Source organism: Salvelinus namaycush, unplaced genomic scaffold, assembly GCF_016432855.1.
Source record: "Salvelinus namaycush isolate Seneca unplaced genomic scaffold, SaNama_1.0 Scaffold99, whole genome shotgun sequence".
Lineage (NCBI taxonomy): Eukaryota > Metazoa > Chordata > Actinopteri > Salmoniformes > Salmonidae > Salvelinus > Salvelinus namaycush.
This window is the reverse complement of record NW_024061741.1, coordinates 111578-128822: the sequence shown is the minus strand read 5'-3', so window position 1 is coordinate 128822 and position 17245 is coordinate 111578.

Genomic DNA, 17245 nt, shown 5'->3' with positions numbered 1-17245 from the left:
AGTAAAAACAACATTTAGCTGTTAGCTAGGCAAGTTGTTATTTTTAGGTTTAAAAATCTAAACTGAGGTTCTTGTGGTTGGAATTGAAGTAGGTATTTACTTCATTTAAAATCCAGTCATTTCAGTACACTGAAATGTCAATACTTTTCAATGAGGGAAATGTGGAATTGGAATTGTGTTTACTTTCTGAATGGACTGGACTTGACCCCAACCCTGCACAAAAGCCCATTTTTGTTCTCGAGGCTTCCACACCGTTGACTTTTTTATTTTATTCCATTGAGGCCCCCATTATTATCCAAATAATGGCCATTCTGCACAACAAAAACATTCAGACAGGCCCACCCACTGGGCTAAAGATGGACTAGACCATAACTGTTGCCAATCAACCCTATATTATAGGCTACCATTGCCTTGCCCCAGTCATTCTATAAGTATACAATGATATACTTTGTATGGTAGGGTATACTTTATTCTGTAGACACTAGGATATACTCGTGATCGGTTACATTTTGATTCTACTAGATTCTAGGATATACTCTGACAGTTAACATTATGATTCTAGAATGTATTCTGATAGGTTACATTATGATTCTACTAGATTCTAGGATATACTCTGATAGTTTACTGCCTAGAAGGCCAGCACCCCGGAATCGCCTCTTCACTGTTGACTTTGAGACTGGTGTTTTGCGGGTACTATTTAATGAAGCTGCCAGTTGAGGACTTGTGAGGTGTCTGTTTCTCAAACTAGACACTCTAGTGTACTTGTCCTCTGGCTCAGTTGTGCACCGGGGCCTCCCACACCTCTTTCTATTCTGGTTAGAGCCAGTTTGCGCTGTTCTGTGAAGAGAGTAGTACACAGCGTTGTACGAGATCTTCAGTTTCTTGGCAATTTTTTGCATGGAATAGCCTTCATTTCTCCGAACAAGAATAGACTGACAAGTTTCAGAAGAAAGTTCTTTGTTTCTGGCCATTTTGAGCCTGTAATCGAACCCGCAAATGCTGATGCTCCAAATACTCAACTAGTCTATAGAAGGCCAGTTTAATTGCTTCTTTAATCATCAGGACAACAGTTTTCAGCTGTGCTAACGTAATTGCTAAAGGGTTTTCTAATGATCAATTAGCCTAAAATGATAAACTTGGATTAGCTAACACAAAGTGCCATTGGAACACAGGAGTGATGGTTGCTGATAATGGGCCTCTGTACGCCTATGTAGATATTCCATTAAAAAATCGTCAGTTTCCAGCTACAAAAGTAATTTACAACATTAACAATGTCTACACTGTATTTCTGATCAATTTGATGTTATTTTAATGGATTAAAAAAATGCTTTTTCAAAAACAAGGACATTTCTAAGTGACCCCAAACTTTTGAATAGTGGTGTATATTTAAATAAATCCTACAAAGCCACTAAAGGAGTCAGAATATTGTTTAATTACAAATACAACCTGTGATACAGCTGGAAACATAAAGAACAAGATCATATCAGAGATGTTTATATCGACTTCATCGCTAGAATGTCAGACCGTGATCTCTAGACCAGTGTTTGTTCATCCTGGTCCTGGGGACCCAGACAGTTCACATTTCTGTTTTTTTCCCAATCACTACACAACTGCTTCAACTAATTAACTCAACATTAAGCCTTTGATTATTTGAATCAGGTTTGTTAATGTGCCACTTTCCCCAGGAGGACCTGGATTAGGAAACACTCACTGCTCTAGAGTTGTGTTTCCCAAACTCGGTCCTGGGCATCCCAAGGGGTGCACCTTTTGGTTTTTGCCCTGGCACTACACAGCTGATTAAAATATAGCTTAATGTTAAGTTGATTGTTTGAATCAGCTGTGTTGTGCTCGGGCAAAAAACAGAAGGTGCAACCCTTGGGATGCCCAGGACTGTGAAACACTACTCTAGACATTCACTTCTATTTTGGTTTGGTGTCAGTTTGTCCACAAGAGGGTGACACACTACCAGAGAACAAGGGAGAATACGCAATGGGGTGGGTGGGATGGGCTGGGCTGGGATGAGATGGGCTGGGCTGGGATGGGATGAGATGGGATGGGCTGAGATGGGCTGGGATGGGCTGGGCTGGGATGGGCTGGGATGAGATGGGCTGGGATGGGCTGAGATGGGATAGGCTGGGCTGGGATGGGATGAGATGAGATGGGCTCCTGATAACTGAAGCTCTGTGCTAGCAGGCTTCATTATGTTCCAGTCGGCTGGCTACACATAGATTCACGGTGTCCAAAAATGCACCCTTCGATGGTAAGAACCATTTTAAAGGAAAACTGACGATGACTGTTTCTGAGCTGAAAATGTCAAGTAGAAGTCTGACAGATGACACGTGATCCTGTATAAATCCTACTTCCATACGTCTGTAATAATACTTCATGTCCACCGGTTCCAGAGCTGTCTAAATGTGAATCAGTCAACAACAAAGGCAGTTCAGTTAGTAAGGGGTAAGCATGTTGGCAATACATCAACTCTGCTGCTGGCCACTCTGGAGGGGCTCACGCTCACTGAAGAACAGCTGAAGACGTTTCAGACATACCTGACTAGTGTCCAGCTGCCTGACTGAGAGCCAGTTGGAGAACGCTGACAGACAGATCACATTGGATCAGATGGTGGACAACTACAGCCCTGAGAGAGCTATGGGGATCACACTGATGATCCTTAGAAGGATGAACCGACATCCAGAGAAGTTAGAGAGAGATTACAGACACAGAAGAAGTAAAACTTAAGAAAATGTGTCAAACTTTCCTTCAAACAAAGACGACATGATTTAAAAAGATGATTGTAGAGGAACGGGACAATGTCATATGAAAAATATACCATTATCTCTCTTCACTTCTTTAGCAGTATCTATCACAGCAACAAGATGGTGGAGAGACTCATCAGACACTGGTAATGATGAAGAGAGAGAGAAGAAACTGGAAGTTCTAGAGTCTGGGACTGACCGGCATCACAAAGGATGAAGATTTACTGGTCCCGGTGAGGAGGAGAGGGGATGATTGGGTTCACACTATCCACATATTGCTCTGGTGATATTTACAGTAGCCTGCACAATCATTGCCATCCCCAAAGTCCTCTGAGAAGTCAGAGTATTGTATTAACTCTTCAAAAACATTCCTTACCACTGGATACTTCAACTGGTGACTATCCAGGAGATTAAAGAAAAAGGAGCATTCTGTTGCTGGGTAGATCTGAGAGATTTATTGATGGGACATACAAACAGGATGCATGTTTTTGGGGATTTCAAGTCCCTCAGTCGAGTACCTGATTCCCTTTTTAGTTTAAGCTGGGCTGAAACGAGTTTCGGTATACTATTTTCCTTTGTAATAAACTCTCATCTCTGCTAGTTGTCCGGACAAAATATCCACAGGAAATATATTGTTATACAGACTTCATCATTTCACGTAACGTCAGAGTAGAAGTCCTGCATATGTGTGTACAAGCAAGTGATGCAGAATAGGCATATGTGAAATACTTTTGACATGAGGTGAAGCAATGAAGAAAGATACCTGCAGACTCATTGTGTGTGTCTGTCTTCTGTAGTCTACTCACCCTGTGTGTGTTGTTTGTAGTCAAAAATAGTTTTTTCCGGAGTGAAAGGTCAAGCTCCCTCCTGCTGCCTTCATCGTCCTCATCATTCCAGCCTGTTGACGATTCCATGGATCATCTCACCATCAGGACACCTCTCCATCTCTCACCTTCACATCTCTCCTCTCCACGTCTCACATTCATGTGAGTCTCCTCTCCACGTCTCTCCTCTCCAGTCAGTTAAGAACACATTTTTATTTGACAACATGTTTGAATTGACGTGTCTTATTATAATATGACAACATCTATTAATTGCATAGTGAGTTTACTCTACTGTATTAATTTCTATCTAACATGCATTACATTTTTTAGGCTGACTCTCTTTCTCTCTCTCATTCCTCCCTCACAGCATCACATGCCCATGGCTCCACATCTTCCCCATCACACATTACATTGTAATTTCCTGAGGAGGGACAGCGGAGGGAGAGAGGAGGGACAGCGGAGCGAGAGAGGAGGGACAGCGGAGCGAGAGAGGAGGGACAGCGGAGGGACAGCGGAGGGAGAGAGGAGGGACAGCGGAAGGAGAGAGGAGGGACAGCGGAGGGAGAGAGGAGGGACAGCGGAGGGAGAGCGGAGGGACAGCGGAGGGAGAGAGGAGGGACATCGGAGGGAGAGCGGAGGGACAGCGGAGGGAGAGAGGAGGGACAGCGGAGGGAGAGAGGAGGGACAGCGGAAGGAGAGAGGAGGGACAGCGGAGGGAGAGAGGAGGGAGAGAGGAGGGACAAGGATAGGGTTGCAAAACTGCTGGAACTTTCAGTAAATTCCCCGGTTTTCACGAAATCCTATTGGAGTATTCCCGGAATCAGGAGGGAAAAAGCAGGAAATCTGGAATCGTCTGGAAAACCAGGGAATTTATTGAAAGTTCCCAGAATTTTGCAACCCTACTCCTACATCCCGTACCAGACAAGCAGGCATAACATTATTAACATACAGTATATTTTCATGCTTTCTTAAATAAATCCCACAAAGGCAATGAAGGAGTCCGAATGTTATTTAATTACAAATACAACCTGTGATTCAACTGGAATCATAAAGAACAAGATAATATCAGAGACGTTGTATCGACTTTATTGCTGGATAAGACAAGAATGGCTTCTCTCTCTCACCTATTTTGGTTGGGTGTCAGTTTGTCCACAAGAGGGCGACGCACTACCAGATAACTGACTGCTCGTGTACACTAGCCGTCAGTTAAGAATGGCTTACATGCCGACTACACCGCGAGCGTCGCAAAATATATTTAGACATGTTATTCAATTATTGCACCCACACTGCTCGCGCATGCCAACGAGCGTCTGCGTTGCCAAGCAATAAAATAGAAGTCTGTTCTATTTGTGACGCTGATCGCGCTGCAAGTTCTGCCTCTCCCATCTCCTCATTGGTTAGTTGCCAATCACAATATAAAGTCAAAAGAAGAAAAAGCCTGGAAGGAGGAGAGATGATTAGAAACGAGTCGGTTGACCGGTTTATGTGTGGATTAATTGTCGGAGTATAGGACTTTGTGCATTTCAGGTAAAATAACAACTCAACACAAATTACAAATTAGCTAGCTAGCTAAATAGGACACATTAGCTAGCAACTGCAAGCTATCTAGCTAAATTGCCATAAATGTTTAATGCTTTCCAACCTGTCCCCAAATTAATATCATTGGTTCAAAGTTTGTTTTTATATTTTAACCTGCGTGTCGTGAACGTGTTTGGTGTGGGGAGACAAAATCAATTTGTGCACGATGTTAGGCCGCCCAGAGTGGCTCGCTTGTGGGCGTGCTGGCAGCATATAGCAGCACGTTCGATTGTGCGTCAAGAATTCAGCATAGCGAGTTTGTATGAAGGTCTGGTTATTAAATGGGTACATGGTTGAATCCATTCTCCATTCCATGAATGTATTCACAGGTAAATAGTAATATGCTCTAAAACGCGCTGGTGACAACACACTTTGCTGCCCTGTTTCCAATCGTCCACATGGCTACGGAAGTGAAATGTTAAATAAATGATGTATTAGCTAGGCTAATAAAATGAGCTGTTAATGTGGCTCGCTATCTAGCCAACTTTACATACTGTATAGATAGCTAGCTAAGTGAATTAAATATAACCAGCTACCTAACTTCATATTAGCTAGCTACCTTGATGTATTTATCACTGTAAAAAAACACACTCCAAATGCATTTGTAGGTAGCTAGCTAACAGTCATGGAGGAGGGTGAAAGGATAGCAGCACCAACTGTCAAAGTGAGAGAGTAGGCTATTCTGGATAGGGCAGGTATGTGTGTAGTTCCAGTCCCTAGAAGTGAGGACGGAGATAATAGTAACATAATATTCAGTGCGGTCTAATTTTAGTATAATGAAGTCTGTTTCTTATGAGGTTTTCAGTCCTCAGATACAGAGAGCTGTGAAAGCCTGTCTGCAGAGGAAAAAGTCCCAATGAAGAGTAGAGGTTCTCAGTCCTGGGGACTCAAAGGGGTGCACATTTTTGTCTTTGCCTTAGCACTACACAGCTGATTCAAATGATCAACTCATCAAGCTTCACGTGGTATTTGTATATTAATTTGTGATGCTATCCTTGATATGATCCTGCTATTGTCACATGCTACACATGAACATCAGTGTGCACATGCATCTATCAATCCAATGTTATCATGATTTGTTATCAGGGATATTATACTTTAGTAATCCACAATGACCTGGTGATGTAAAAGTCTAATGACATTACCTTCCATATTCCTACAGATACCTTGTACCTGGAGGTTCCTTCAAAACGATTGCATACAGTTACCGTGTAGGGCACTGCAAGGTTGGGTGACCAGGGCCATCTGGGACTGCCTCCTGGAGGAATTCAGGTGTGTGAAGGCTACCTTTGTCCTGCATAACTTCATGAGGATGGACACGAGGACCAGGAGGGGATCTGCAGCTCACCGCCGTGTCCCAGAGGAGAAGTCTGCTGCTCTGCTGGATGTTTCAAGGATGGGGTCCAACAACGCAGCAAGAGGCAATCCGTGTGCGGGAGATCTTCACCTCCTCCTTTGAAGAGGGTGCTGTTCCCTGGCAACACCATAGACTACACTATGCACAACCAAAGGCTCTTTGAAGAGCCATCCATATTGCAAGAAGAGTATTCTTCCATTTACTTAGCTATGTTACCTGCAGTTATTCAATTCCCAGTTTCTCTCCCTTCGATTTCTACTTCTCAGGTGAGGGTGCTATTTAGGTAAGGATGTGATGTGTGTAAAAAACAAAACAAGCTATTTTAAGTCACCCATATTGAAAAAAATATAACAATTAGACACCCTATAACCCACACACTCATGTATCAATCTGATTGATGGACTATGTTGTGCAGTAAGCAGGCTCAGTTGTATAACTGTGACTCCTTCCACCTTCAAAGAATAGGCAAGAGGGCCAACCATGGAGAATAGTAAGACATTTCATTATTTTCTATAACTTTTGTCTTCGTCTGTCTGTGCATGTTTTTCAGCATAGAGTACTCTGCAGCCACTTAGTGTAGACACCAGATGAGGCCACATACAGATTCCTGTTGAACACGGTCTCTTTAACTACATTATTTTCTCAATAACAGTCTCTCTCCTTCACTTCATCCCTCTCTTCTCCCTAAATCCTCTAGGTTATATCAGCTGTTAGGTTATATCAGCTGTGTCGGTGAACCCCGCCCACATCTGAACTGGCTACATAGAGGGCACAGCATGATCAGAGGTGAGAGGTCACTTGTTCAGGTCAACAGGAAGTATTATTAAAGAGATGCTTTACATTGAAATAAAGATAGAGATGCAGTAGTCCCAGAGTTAATGATCCAAGGTCAGTTTTGCATTTCACCTCCTGATTATTATGATGACTAACAATGTTAGAATAAAAAATTTAAAACAAAGGCTTAAACATGCTCTCTCTCTCTCCATCTGTCTCGTCTGCAGATATGTTTTCATGTGAGAGGATGCCAACCCCCAGTCCCATCAGCCACCTCACCCGCTTTTAAGATAACCTTCAGGCCGACTAGAGACACTTATGTAATTGTGATGAACTGAGAGAATATTTGGGTAGCACTGTGATTCATTAATCATATGCTTTCTTCCCTACTCTTCTGTTCTTACCTCTTTCCCTTTCTGTCTTTTACACCTCTCTCGCCACCTCCTTTCTTCCTCTTTTTTTATAATGCACACCATATGTGTATTGAAGTACAGATTGAACTTGTATTTATTATATATGTATTTATAACACTTGGATAATGAACTTCTTTCAATAAAACATTTCACATTCTCTACTTGTTGAAATTAAGTCTCATTTGATGAAATACTACACCTATCCTGTGTTTATCAGATCAATGCAGATGAAGGGCATTAGATATTGAGATTAACTGGTTTTAGAGTATTTACATGATGCATAGGAAGTGTAGTGTTCTGCTTTTTAAAAATTATATTTCTGTAAATATGAATATCAGATCAGCCTTTTACTAGTTAAATCCTGTTTCTAGTATATTAGTTACAGTGTGTAACCATTGATGTCATACTCCTGGTATTGGATATAACTGAAAAATAAATCTCAAAGACATTCATACCTGAAATGCACCTTTATTTGCCATGGTAGAGTACATGATCAGTGAATATATTAAATGTACAGGCTACAATGTGGGGATCTCATGCATGGTAATAACTACATGTATATACGACTTGCATCCTTGGCAGGCACAAAGTTATATTATATTCTACTCAATCCATAGGCTTCATTAATGTCTTTCAGACTGTTTGGAAGTTGATACAACTGGCTATGATAGCTGAGGTCCATAGCTAGGTTCTGAACTACTATGTATACCAAACGTTTGGGTCCATACACAGATCAACAAGGTAGTTAGCTACACATCCATAGGCATACAGGTATTTTTATCCTCCACTGGACAATAAGCAAGAACATAGCTACGTTATTTAATCTATCTGCATTGCATGGCAAATATCAGCAAGGCAAGCTTACACAATTGAAGCTACATTCAATTTGCAGTAAATGCTTTAGCTAGCTAGATTATTTACAACCACTGTTTCACAAGACGACAGCCTGGTTTGCTAGTTGTTTCAGGAGTCCCTAAAACATTAAACAACTAGAATTAACGTTACAATGTCATACTCATGTCGACACCCATAAAGCTAGCCAGCTAGCTGGCTAATGTTAGCTAGTCAGCTAGCTTGCTAAATCGCAATTTTCGTAAATGAATTTTATGATAAAAAATATGCATAATCGTTTGTCTCTACATTAACTAACATATTCCTCCCAACTGTACATTTTTTTGTTGCATGATTCGTTACGACGTTATAATCACTTACATTTGCGTCCATTCTAAAAAATTTGTCAGCCATCTTTGCTGAAGAAAGACAGCCTTCGGTCGCATAGCGTCAAATTCCTCATGGGAACCACTCGACATGATTGGTCATCGCCCAGCGGTCGCCGCTGGTGATTTGCATAAAGTTGGAAAAAGTTTATAATTTTCACCGCCCAAACTAAAGGAAACTGTAGCGCTCTGCTATCAGGTTTAATTATTTACCAGTCAGCTGGCTGCGCCTGTAGTGTATGAAAATGGATGGATTCAGGGTAAGAAAATAGTTTAACGAAAAACTGAGTATGCAGTTCTTTCATGGATATTATATTTATATGTAAATATCCCGGGAAAAGTTTGTTTTTAATAAACAGTACAGTCGGCTAAATTGTATCAATTTCATATTTAATTTAGACCAACACGGAAGTGCGAGATTGACTGGATCAAAGTAATGGGAATAATGGGGAAAAGTGACTTGCTTGAGGAAATGCAACGACATGTGATGTAATAGTTCATAGGCCTACATTAAAATGTCTAGGTTATAATCTACCTATGAATTCATAGCTAGTACTTTGCACGTCATTCGAAGGACTGAATATGGCTGAAATATGTTAGAATCTGCATTTCAATCGCATACCATCTCATTCAAGAGATGTTGGCAAGAGACATGACAACAGACAGTGTTCTCAACAATGACTGTTTCATCCATAAAGTTGTGTGTGTGTGTGTGTGTGTGTGTGTGTGTGTGTGTGTGTGTGTGTGTGTGTGTGTAGGAGGTAGCTGCCTCTGAGAAGGAAAGGAAGCCAGCAGGGGAGGAGTGTGAAGAGCCGTTCAGCGAACTCCCCAGCACCTCTACTGGAATGTGAGTGGACATAGAGGATATTTTCTATTCTCTACCTGATACAGACAGGGACACCCCTTAGAGGATATGAGTGGACATAGAGTATATTATCTACCCGGTGCAGACAGGGACACCCCTTAGAGTATATTATCTACCTGGTGCAGTCAGGGACACCCCTCAGAGTGGATATGAGTGGACATAGAGTATATTATCTATTATCTACCTGGTGCAGCCAGGACCCCCCCCCCCCCCCCCCCCCCCCTCAGAGTGGATATGAGTGGACATAGAGTATATTATCTATTATCTACCTGGTGCAGCCAGGACCCCCCCCCTCAGAGTGGATATGAGTGGACATAGAGTATATTATCTATTATCTACCTGGTGCAGCCAGGACCCCCCCCCTCAGAGTGGATATGAGTGGACATAGAGTATATTATCTATTATCTACCTGGTGCAGACAGGGACACCCCTCAGAGTGGATATGAGTGGACATAGAGTATATTATCTACCTGGTACAGCCAGGGACACCCCTCAGAGTGGATATGAGTGACATAGAGTATATTATCTACCTGGTACAGCCAGGGACACCCCTCAGAGTGGACATAGAGTATATTATCTACCTGGTACAGCCAGGACCCCCCCTCAGAGTGGATATGAGTGGACATAGAGTATCTTATCTACCTGGTGCAGCCAGGACCCCCCCTCAGAGTGGATATGAGTGGACATAGAGTATACTAGTCCAGGGTGTGAATTACGGGGCTCAGCTCCCCTGAATAAGATGTTAATAAGACATTAACTCCCTTAAATGCAACAAAAGTCAAACTTTTCTACTCTATGTAGAAAAGGCAACAAGAGAACATTTAAATTAAAACGGACTCAAACTTTGACCATTAGAAAACAAATAAATAAGGCTATGAGTGGACCGTCTCCCTGTCCACAAATGGTATACTGTAGAATTCTATAGAATTTGGTTCTGCCTTCTTCACCACGCTGTCTGTGTGGGTGGACCATTTCAGCTTGTCCGTGATGTGTACGCCAAGGAACTTAAAACTTTCCACCTTCTCCACCACTGTCCTGTCAATGTGGATAGGGGGGTGCTCCCTCTGCTGTTTCCTGAAGTCCACGATCTTCTTTACCGGTAGAGAATAGACTAATACAGAATGTGAATTACACCTGGAGGATCTCCATTCCATTGACTTTATTCAAGGCTTTACTATGAGCCGTCCTCCCGTCAGCAGCCTCCACTGGTTTCGTCCTAGGTTCCTGCCTTTCTAGAGAGTTTCTTCCTTGCTACCGTGCTTCAACATCTGCATTGCTTGCTGTTTGGGGTTTTAGGCTGGGTTTCTATGTAAGCTCTTTGTCACAACTGCTGATTATAAAAGGTCTTTATAAAATACATTTGATTGATTTGCTATAGACACATTGAATATATGAGTCTTCTGGTGCTGGAGAGATAATCAACTTTAAAAGTGGTGAATTGACCCTCTAACATCTCTTCTATACCTCTATTACATCATCCTCATGAACTGAGTGAAATGAATGTAGAACAGTGAAGTGACCACAGCATGTAGTGTTGGTGTAGGGGAACAGGGAAGTGTGTGACTGTTTCCTGGGTTCAGGTTGACCCGGTCTGAGGAGGAGTGTTGTGATCTGGAGACTGAGATCTCTAGGCTGGAGGGGAACCTGGAGGTGCTGAAGGTAAGACTAGTGGCCATGTCTAAAGTCAATGTGAGCAAATCACATACAGTAGATCACAGTATTCTCTGAAGAATACGTGTGTGTTTGTTTATGGGTGTGTGTCGCAGGCAGAGGCCAACAGGGATGAGCAGTCGGCCAGCACCTCTTCTGGAAGGTGAGTGGACATAGTAAAAGTATTATGAGTCTGATATTAACAATTCTACCATAACAGATTTTATTACATCATCCTCGTGACCTGTGAAATTAATATGGAACAGTGAAGTGACCCCAGCATGTGGTGGTGCTGTAGGGGAACAGAGCACTGAAGTGACTGTTTCTTGTGTCCAGTTTGACCCTGTCTGAGGAGGACTGTCGTGATCTGGAGACTGAGATCTCTAGGCTGAAGGAGAAGCTGAGGTTCATGAAGGTAACACTGGAGGTCATGTCTGAGAGGTCAAATGTCATTGTGATCAAACCACATAGATCACAGCCACATACTGTGTGTGTGTGTGTGTGTGTGTGTGTGTGTGTGTGTGTGTGTGTGTGTGTGTGTGTGTGTGTGTGTGTGTGTGTGTGTGTGTGTGTGTGTGTGTGTGTGTGTGTGTGTGTATTGCGTGCGTGCGTGCGTTTGTGTTAAAGTTCCTAATGTAATCTATTTCATGATGATATGAGAATGAGATAATCAATATATTCATGTTCTTTATTTTATTTCAGTAGTCAGGTTTTATATTCCTTCATCACCTTTGTTGTTTAGAGAACGTTGGATGTTCCAGCTCTGCTACTGACCACTCTGGAGGAGATGAACCCACACGAGCTGAAGACATTTCAGTGGTACCTATGTTGGGCCTGGCTACCTGGCTGTCCTCCAATCCCAGAGAGCCAGCTGGAGAACACTAACAGACAGGTCACAGTGGATCAGATGATGAAGAGATACGACCCCGAGAGAGCTGTGAAGATCACACTTGTGAACCTGAAGTGGATGAATCGAGTAGACCTAGCAGAGAAGTTAGAGAGAGATCACACTGGAGGTAACATAACCAGAATGTACATCAATTTATACATAATCACAGTTCAGTGTAGGTCTAACAAGAAAGAACATTCAACTGACTTCATAATAACATTCAGCAGGCTCCTCTTTAGTAATGTTTATTCATGATGTATCCAGGTGACCCCATTATGATTAAACAACAATCCAACATTCATTACATTCCATACATACAGTCACCAATACAGTAGTGAAGATTTCACAAACAGATGAGACTTTCTAATCATGGCTGTATATCTCTTCCTGAGCTTCCTAATCTGGAAGATGAACCAGAATAATCTGGCAGAGAAGTTAGAGATCAGAGAAGTAGGATTATAGACAAGAACCCTAACTGACTCTCTATCCCCCCTCCTATCTTCCCCTCTATTTCCCATGTTTCCCCCTCTTTCTCAGGTACTGCCTCACCCTCTCACTTCTCCTTATTCCAACTCAGGCCCATATCCTTCTGTTACCCTTCATGGCCTCCTTTCGCTCCAGCGCCCCCTCCTTCCTTCCCTGGTTCGTCTAAGGAGTTGTTGTCGTTAGATTCTGCTGGTAGTTCAGGACAGCTCAGCTCACAGGTAAGAGGACGGTTAGATAAATGTGTTGGAACACTTCTACCCTCATATGTTAAACACCTGTACTCACTGTCATAGTCAGTTCTACAGTTCTACCCTCATATGTTAAAACACCTGTACTCACTGTCATAGTCAGTTCTACAGTTCTACCCTCATATGTTAAAACACCTGTACTCACTGTCATAGTCAGTTCTACAGTTCTACCCTCATATGTTAAAACACCTGTACTCACTGTCATAGTCAGTTCTACAGTTCTACCCTCATATGTTAAAACACCTGTACTCACTGTCATAGTCAGTTCTACAGTTCTACCCTCATATGTTAAAACACCTGTACTCACTGTCATAGTCAGTTCTACAGTTCTACCCTCATATGTTAAAACACCTGTACTCACTGTCATAGTCAGTTCTACCCTCATATGTTAAAACACCTGTACTCACTGTCATAGTCAGTTCTACAGTTCTACCCTCATATGTTAAACACCTGTACTCACTGTCATAGTCAGTTCTACAGTTCTACCCTCATATGTTAAAACACCTGTACTCACTGTTATAGTCAGTTCTACAGTTCTACCCTCATATGTTACTTCACCTGTGCTCACTGTCATAGTCAGTTCTACCCTCATATGTTAAAACACCTGTACTCACTGTCATAGTCAGTTCTACAGTTCTACCCTCATATGTTACATCACCTGTACTCACTGTCATAGTCAGTTCTACCCTCATATGTTACATCACCTGTACTCACTGTCATAGTCAGTTCTACAGTTCTACCCTCATATGTTAAAACACCTGTACTCACTGTCATAGTCAGTTCTACAGTTCTACCCTCATATGTTAAAACACCTGTACTCACTGTCATAGTCAGTTCTACAGTTCTACCCTCATATGTTAAAACACCTGTACTCACTGTCATAGTCAGTTCTACAGTTCTACCCTCATATGTTAAAACACCTGTACTCACTGTCATAGTCAGTTCTACAGTTCTACCCTCATATGTTAAAACACCTGTACTCACTGTCATAGTCAGTTCTACCCTCATATGTTAAAACACCTGTACTCACTGTCATAGTCAGTTCTACAGTTCTACCCTCATATGTTAAACACCTGTACTCACTGTCATAGTCAGTTCTACAGTTCTACCCTCATATGTTAAAACACCTGTACTCACTGTTATAGTCAGTTCTACAGTTCTACCCTCATATGTTAAAACACCTGTACTCACTGTCATAGTCAGTTCTACCCTCATATGTTAAAACACCTGTACTCACTGTCATAGTCAGTTCTACAGTTCTACCCTCATATGTTACATCACCTGTACTCACTGTCATAGTCAGTTCTACCCTCATATGTTAAAACACCTGTACTCACTGTCATAGTCAGTTCTACCCTCATATGTTACATCACCTGTACTCACTGTCATAGTCAGTTCTACAGTTCTACCCTCATATGTTAAAACACCTGTACTCACTGTCATAGTCAGTTCTACAGTTCTACCCTCATATGTTACATCACCTGTACTCACTGTTATAGTCAGTTCTACAGTTCTACCCTCATATGTTACTTCACCTGTGCTCACTGTCATAGTCAGTTCTACCCTCATATGTTAAAACACCTGTACTCACTGTCATAGTCAGTTCTACAGTTCTACCCTCATATGTTACATCACCTGTACTCACTGTCATAGTCAGTTCTACCCTCATATGTTAAAACACCTGTACTCACTGTTATAGTCAGTTCTACAGTTCTACCCTCATATGTTACATCACCTGTACTCACTGTCATAGTCAGTTCTACCCTCATATGTTAAAACACCTGTACTCACTGTCATAGTCAGTTCTACAGTTCTACCCTCATATGTTACATCACCTGTACTCACTGTCATAGTCAGTTCTACAGTTCTACCCTCATATGTTACATCACCTGTACTCACTGTCATAGTCAGTTCTACAGTTCTACCCTCATATGTTAAAACACCTGTACTCACTGTTATAGTCAGTTCTACCCTCATATGTTACATCACCTGTACTCACTGTCATAGTCAGTTCTACAGTTCTACCCTCATATGTTAAAACACCTGTACTCACTGTTATAGTCAGTTCTACCCTCATATGTTAAAACACCTGTACTCACTGTTATAGTCAGTTCTACCCTCATATGTTAAAACACCTGTACTCACTGTCATAGTCAGTTCTACCCTCATATGTTAAAACACCTGTACTCACTGTCATAGTCAGTTCTACAGTTCTACCCTCATATGTTACATCACCTGTACTCACTGTCATAGTCAGTTCTACAGTTCTACCCTCATATGTTAAAACACCTGTACTCACTGTCATAGTCAGTTCTACAGTTCTACCCTCATATGTTACATCACCTGTACTCACTGTCATAGTCAGTTCTACAGTTCTACCCTCATATGTTACATCACCTGTACTCACTGTTATAGTCAGTTCTACAGTTCTACCCTCATATGTTAAACACCTGTACTCACTGCCATAGTCAGTTCTACAGTTCTACCCTCATATGTTTAAACACCTGTACTCACTGTCATAGTCAGTTCTACAGTTCTACCCTCATATGTTACATCACCTGTACTCACTGTCATAGTCAGTTCTACAGTTCTACACTCATATGTTACATCACCTGTACTCACTGTCATAGTCAGTTCTACAGGTCTACCCTCATATGTTAAACACCTGTACTCACTGTCATAGTCAGTTCTACAGTTCTACCCTCATATGTTACATCACCTGTACTCACTGTTATAGTCAGTTCTACAGTTCTACCCTCATATGTTAAAACACCTGTACTCACTGTCATAGTCAGTTCTACAGTTCTACCCTCATATATTACACCACCTGTACTCACTGTCATAGTCAGTTCTACCCTCATATGTTACATCCCCTGTACTCACTGTCATAGTCAGTTCTACAGTATGAAATGATACAGTACACACATACACTATGAGTGGTGGGGGTCAGGCGGCATCCCTACACACACCATCAGACAAAAAAAGCTGTGAATCAAATCAAAGTTTATTTGTCACGTGCGCCGAATACAACAGGTGTAGACCTTACAGAGAAATGCTTACTTACAGACTCTAACCAACAGTGCAATTTTTAAGTAAAAAATAGGTATTAGGTGAACAATAGATAAGTAAAGAAATCAAAACAACAGTAAAAAGGCAGTGAAAAATAGCAGTAGCGAGGCTATATACAGTAGCGAGGCTATAATAATAGTGAGGCTATATACAGTAGTGAGGCTATAAAAGTAGCGAGGCTATATACAGGCACCGGTTAATCGGGCTAATTCAGGTAGTATGTACATGTAGGTATGGTTAAAGTGACTATGCATATATGACAAACAGAGTAGCAGTAGCATAAAATATATTCCTGTATCACGTTGTTTGTATGTGTGTGTGGCTATGTTCATGTTCTTTATTTTATATCAGTAGTCTGCATTTCTATCTTATCATCTTTGTTGTTTTAGAGACCCTTCATGTTGGGTGTTCCAGCTCTGCTGCTGACCACTCTGGAGGAGCTCACTGAAGAACAACTGAAGACATTTCAGTCTCACCTGACTAGTAGCCAGCTGCCTGACTGTCCTCCCATCCCAGAGAGCCAGCTGGAGAACACTGACAGACAGGTCACAGTGGATCAGATGGTGAAGAGATACGACCCTGAGAGAGCTGTGAAGATCACACTTATGACCCTGAAGTGGATGAATCGAGTAGACCTAGCAGAGAAGTTAGAGAGAGATCACACTAGAGGTAACACAGCAACATGATAGATCTATCATTACACGATCGGTTCCATGATGGGATATTGGCTGTGTCCAAAATCTGTCTTGCCTAATACTTACTAATACTACATACTGTGTACTAATCATACTACATACCATTTAGAACGTACTGTTTAGTAACAACGAATGCAGGAAGCAGGAAATATCAACATACTGCTCGTCTATACTGTGAAGGTGTCATCTAATGCACAATTGCGTTGAATCCCGCCATTTGTTCATTTAGTTAAAGCCCCTCCCCTTATTTGATTATCAGCTGTTGACAATCACGATTCTCTTCCTCAAAGGTGTGCAGCGAATTCTACTAGATTAATGAGTATGACATCCTGGCATTTAAAGCATAGTTGATTTTCTAAATTTCACAAATTATAAAACTTCCTATTTTCACATACCTGACATGCCTTTAGAGAGTAAGTACAGTATG